At 37.2% G+C, this 6,169-nt stretch overlaps 1 long non-coding RNA gene across 1 annotated transcript; it reads left to right on the top strand.

Annotated features, from left to right (window-relative positions):
* The first annotated feature begins 2,954 nt into the window (after positions 1 to 2,954).
* On the top strand, positions 2,955 to 5,181 carry LOC121309194. The gene is made up of 2 exons (XR_005948606.1): positions 2,955 to 3,421; positions 4,204 to 5,181. It is a non-coding gene; the product is annotated as an uncharacterized LOC121309194 (long non-coding RNA).
* Positions 5,182 to 6,169: the final 988 nt, after the last annotated feature.

Genomic DNA, 6,169 nt, shown 5'->3' with positions numbered 1-6,169 from the left:
ATCAATGTAGAAATGCATTCCAGCTTGACCTAAAGCCTTTTTTTTCTGCAGTATTCATGACATGTTTTCATTCTCTGCAAACTTGATTTAATCAAATTAATCAAAATAAGTCTGCAGGGTCACTCCAAATATACAGTGTAAGCACTGACTGGAAGGAGTTCCATATATTTGCTTTGAGGAAGGACACACTGAAACTGTGGGCTCTCTTCCAAACGAAAGGAAATTGGACCGTCCTGAATGTGACTTTGAAAAACACACAAAAGATATACAGTAAACAAAAAAAAAAACTGACCTAGAATGCTTGGGACGGGAGCAAATGTAGCTGTCAATGGTGTTTTTTGTTATACAGTGTAGTTTTAGTTGTTGTATTATGAAAATACAGCGTTTTGTTTAGCCAATTTCTGAACTGTGTTTGGTCATTTTACTTTGCAATGAAGCAGGGGTTGGCGGCCACCATTGAAGGCTTGAGAGAATCTGAGGGAAAGTGCGGAGGTTTGATTCACTGTTTATAGAAAAGGGAGATTAAGAAACTAAAATGGTCTACATTTGTTTGTTGGACGCCATTTTGGATCAAACTGTTCTGTATGCGGATGAAAATAATCATGTGAGTGAGGTGAGTTTCTCAGACTGTCAGTTGATCCGAAATGGTGCCCACAAAAAGTGTGCTTTGTGTTTACACAACCTCCCCTTTCTCTAAAGCTTGGTTTGAACTAGTCAGCTAAGAATGGCGTCAGATATACCACCAACTACAACAGCAACTACTATACACAGAGTACAGTTGTACCAAGTTATCCTCTAATACATCCCTTTGCATAGTTCTGAAGGTGTAGGAGGACAGTGCCTGCCGAGATGACACTTCAGCACTTGTATGGTGATGTAACAGCATTGTGTGGGAAGCACCATCAGTCACACCAGCACATCGCACCTCCCTACACCCATGAACTTTGCAGTTACCTGCGTCACATTTTTACAAAAGGTCTTTCTTGCCATTGTGTGGGAGGCTGTTTTGTACTGTGGAGTAATCCCACAGGAAACAAGCTGAATGTTAATTAGAACACACACACACATATATATATATATATATATATATATATATATATATATATATAATATATATATTTATTATATAAGTAACAATTGGAGGACTGTTCAAAAATGTGAACATGTAAAATTAAGACAGAGTTGTGATTCCATAAAAGTCCTACCGACGCATCACCTGAGGCCATGACAGTGACGGACGTGGGGCGTGGAGAGAGACATGCTAATTCGTGACGACATAAAATGACATTTCCAATACCTTGGGTTTGTTTTGTTCTTATGGCATCCATGTGTCATGATACATGACCATGACACACATCTCATTTATGTCGTCATAGGAGTAAACTACAGCAGTACTATATATATATATATAATAATATATATCATAGTAATATATACTATATATAATATATATATGAAAAAATTAAGAGACCACTGCAAAATTATCAGTTTCTCTGGTTTTACTATTTATAGGTATGTGTTTGGGTAAAATGAACATTTTTGTTTTATTCTATAAACTACTGACAACATTTCTCCCAAATTCCAAATTAAAATATTGTCCTTTAGAGCATTTATTTGCAGAAAATGACAACTGGTCAAAATAACAAAAAAGATGCAGTGTTGTCAGACCTCGAATAATGCAAAGAAAATAAGTTCAGATTCATTTTTAAACAACACAATACTAATGTTTTAACTTAGGAAGAGTTCAGAAATCAATATTTGGTGGAATAACCCTGATTTTCAAGCACAGCTTTCATGCTTTGTTTGATGGCTTGTGACCATCCATCTTCCAATTGATCGCATTCCAGAGGTTTTCAATGGGGTTCAGGTCTGGAGATTGGGCTGGTCATGACAGGGTGTTGATCTGGTGGTCCTCCATCCACACCTTGATTGACCTGGCTGTGTGGCATGGAGCATTGTCCTGCTGGAAAAACCAATCCTCAGAGTTTGGGAACATTGTCAGAGCAGAAGGAAGCAAGTTTTCTTCCAGGACAACCTTGTACTTGGCTTGATTCATGCGCCCTTCACAAAGACAAATCTGCCCAATTCCAGCCTTGCTGAAGCACCCCCAGATGAGTCCAATTTTCAGCTTTGCCCAACACCTGGTCGTCTAATGGTTAGACGGAGACGTGGAGAGGCCTACAAGCCACAGTGTCTCGCACCCACTGTGAAATGTGGTGGAGGATCAGTGATGATCTGGGGGTGCTTCAGCAAGGCTGGAATCGGGCAGCTTTGGCATGAATCAAGCCAAGTACAAGGTTGTCCTGGAAGAAAACTTGCTTCCTTCTGACAATTTCCCCAACTCTGAGGACTGGTTTTTCCAGCAGGACAATGCTCCATGCCACACAGCCAGGTCAATCAAGGTGTGGATGGAGGACCACCAGATCAAGACCCTGTCATGTATTGAACGTCACCACAGGGAATAAATATATATATATTATATATATATATATATATATATAATATTATATCTATATATATATATATATCGGTATTAGGTATAATATGTTATGTGGTTACACAATAAACTTTAAACTTTTAATTAATACCACAGGCTGGGAGGTGGTAGAGGCCGACCAGAGCCCTGTCTGCAGGTCTCAAAAAAATACAAAGTTTTTGTATGAATAAATAAACATTAAAAATTTTTATTCGTTCCAAGTGTTCCGTTTGTTTTGTAGAAATTTGTCTATGTGTGTTTTGATTTAATTAGAAAAACAACAACAAAACTTACAAAAATAAATAAGGTTTCCAGGCTGGGCAATGCCTTCACAACACACAAACCTGCTTCCTCAACTCCCTCCTCCTAAATGAGAAGCAGAGGCCTCCTTTTATGTCAGGTGGCTGGGCGCTGATTGATCGTTAATTAACCTAATCAACTAATCAACCCCAGCCACCTGAACATAATAAACCCAGGCAGGTAGGGGAAATTAACCCCATCCCTGCCAATTTAAAAAGGGCAGAGCTTTGCTCTGCCACAGATGGTAATTCTAGTTAACCATATGTAGTTTGCAGCATGATATTCAATGAGCAAATAATTTAAAAGTAAGTTGTTTATCATTTAACAATAGGGTTCGACAAAATCTATATTTATTCATGATTGAAAACTAGTTTAAATCACTTTCCTGGAAAGTTACTGGATCCATGCTGTAGCATCATTTCCTTGATTATTGTACATCCCTGCAAGCTTCCTTTTTTTATTTAACAGGGCCCCTAACACAGTTATCATGGCTGATGGAAAAAGATGAACAACGAACATTGCAGCAGACTGGCACAAATAAAACACAGTGCAATTCCTCCAGATGCCTGTGCATATTGCTGATCATTCTTGCAGTAGCATTGGTGGCTAGTCTACTTCTATCATCCTATGCAATATATTTAATGGGTGAGTAAACTGTTTGGTGGTTTTAAAACAGAATCTTAACTATTTAAGATGTAAACTTAAAAAAAAAAAAAAAAAAAAGGTTTTATTATTATTTTTTCACTTTCGGTCCCAAACAAATTTACATTTGTTAAGTTGAAGTATGGTAAAGTCTTGTGTAGGCACTGGCCATTTTAAAAACACCCAAGCATGAATGCAATCTTAGTCAGAAAAAAGCAGACTTGCATACCTACATCTCCTCCAGATCTGTTCCAAAGGATCCTACTGAGAGGGATGTATATGGGGATAGCATTTGGTTTTTGCCCTGCACTCTGATTCCAACATAGTTAATTAACTTTGTGATATGGGCTTCAACAGTGCTGCCTATTGGCAATATTTTATTACATCTCTGTGCTCCTCATGGCTTGTTTGTTGCCAGCACCACAATTCACATCAGGTTGGCTAGAAAAGCCACAGCATTAGTGGATGCACCCTAAGAGTCTTTAATCAACCCCTGTATATACTGTACAGTTCCATTGTTAATTGCACATCTGAAACCAGTCACAATGCACAAAGCATTCTTGTCAAATGCAAAGTTAGCTTGTCATTTTGCATGTAATCTTTTAAAATCTGTTTGTTTCAGAAATTGGTTTTGGTTTTAATGATATGTTCATGTGTACTTGCAGTTTAATCTAAAGAGAAATAGGTATGGGTAACAATGGATGCAGAATGATATCCCCCCTGCACACAATAGGGGGTTATTTTCTGCAGTTATGTTTACAAATAATATGTTTATTTCTTTCCAGTGCAAACAACAGAGAAAATGAAGGAGTTGTCCAGCTCCGCTTTTGAAGAGGCATACCTGCAAGAAATCGCAGCATTCAAAGATATCATTTTAAAATATCTTAACCAATCAACGACTGCAGTAAATAAAGGGGCTGCGGCTGTTGAAGAAATTGTCACTCATAATGTAACTGCTTAATTCACAAAACTGTCAGTTAACATGCATTTGTATGTGTGACCATGTGATGTAGCAGTGAAATAGGTTGGTGTCTGCCTTCCATTACTTTGCTATGCCACCCTGCAGTGCCTTCATCTTGCCGACAACATTATTTACAGAAATAAAAGCTTCCTTTCCTTCTCTTTTTATTAGGAATTTTTGATAACTTGCAAGGAAAAATATAATTTCTATTGAAAGCAGGATTTACTGCTTTCCCAAGCAATTGCTTTGACTAATGCACACAGTTTCCAGTGTGCACGGCTGCAATAGTGAATGCATCTGCATAGATTTAGTGCTGGGTGTAGTTGAAAATTCCATCAAATGTGATGTACAGGCTAAACTCAACTATGAAAAGCAATCAGGTCAATGACCAAATTGCTTTGCCAGTCAGAGTAATAAACAACTATATCCACATGCGTTAGTTAGATACTTTTACAAGCGCACAAGATAGACATTTAATTTGTGTGGCTGTTCAAGTTGGTCAACCAAGAGAAACATTTTGCATCACATTATAAGACTTACTACTTTGCTCTTGTGGTTTATGAAAAATTGTAAAAGTAGAGGTGACACAATTTTATGCTGCTAAAGAAACGAGAGCTTAATAAAGTATTGTTATAGTTCAGAAGACACATTAATTTGTAGGTTGACTGTTAAATTCTGATAATAAAATACAATAAAAATTCAATGTGTATTTCAAATATGTGACACTTTATCTGTGCTTGTGTACCTTGATTGCGATCAATTCTTGTGTATGGCAAAAAAATAAATAAATAAATAAACTTTACGTACAAAAAGGGCATGTTTGTTTTTTGTTAATCTCCATAACCCTAAAATTGACTGATAAAAGGGTAATATATTTGCATACCCCAATGGCGTGTCCATCATGGCATCATTTGGCTGCTGCTAAGTTCATGTTGGAGTTTGTATTATATTGTCTTTGGATAATAAATGCTGAGCCTTAAACATAAAGCTAAATAGTGTACTTGTTTACACATTTGTGTTACACATGTCTACCATATATATATTATATAGTTATATCTATATATATATATATATCTATATATAGAAACAAAAAATAATGTCAGCACAGGGGAATTACCCAGACTGAGAACTGATATGGCACTTTGGTGCTACTTTTGTCCTTAGTACTTAACAGGATTGTATTGCATTGCAGTTTTATTGGCAAATGCCATTAAAGATCATTTTAGTAAGAGTCCAATTTAGTGTGACACTTTTGGCTGGGCGAACCCCATTGTGTCTAGTATTCATAGTGATTAATTCACACGCATTTACGGAAATGTAATATATACAATATATATTTTTGAAAACAATTGGATGTGTACAAGTGGGTAAGTGAGTGCAGGTGAAGGCAATGCAGCAGAGTAGAATGAACGACAGACAACGATTTTTGTCTTATTGAATTAACAGTGTCCAGGGCCTGATGGCAAACAACTGTAAATAATGATGCAGTGATACAGCGACGTGATACAACCAAAAGTCTAGTCTTGTACAGCAACACGGAACACAAAACACAGACACAGTTTACAGTGAGTGATATTAGTGCTCGTGGTGCAAAGATAGTTCTCTGTGAACAAAGGGAAAGTGCTAGCTGAACAGCAATAGCTTCGAATCATGTTAATAGTCTTCGACAGACAAACAAACAAACTCACGTTCTTGTATCACAGCAAATTTGTATCAAGCCGTTTCCCGTCCGGGTCATTGAGTTTGGGTACTGTAGCTCTGCCCCTTTTCCAGATGGCTAACTTCTACCT

The sequence above is a fragment of the Polyodon spathula genome, unplaced genomic scaffold, assembly GCF_017654505.1.
Source record: "Polyodon spathula isolate WHYD16114869_AA unplaced genomic scaffold, ASM1765450v1 scaffolds_970, whole genome shotgun sequence".
Classification (NCBI taxonomy): Eukaryota; Metazoa; Chordata; class Actinopteri; order Acipenseriformes; family Polyodontidae; genus Polyodon; species Polyodon spathula.
This window is presented reverse-complemented; position numbering and strand designations above follow the sequence as displayed.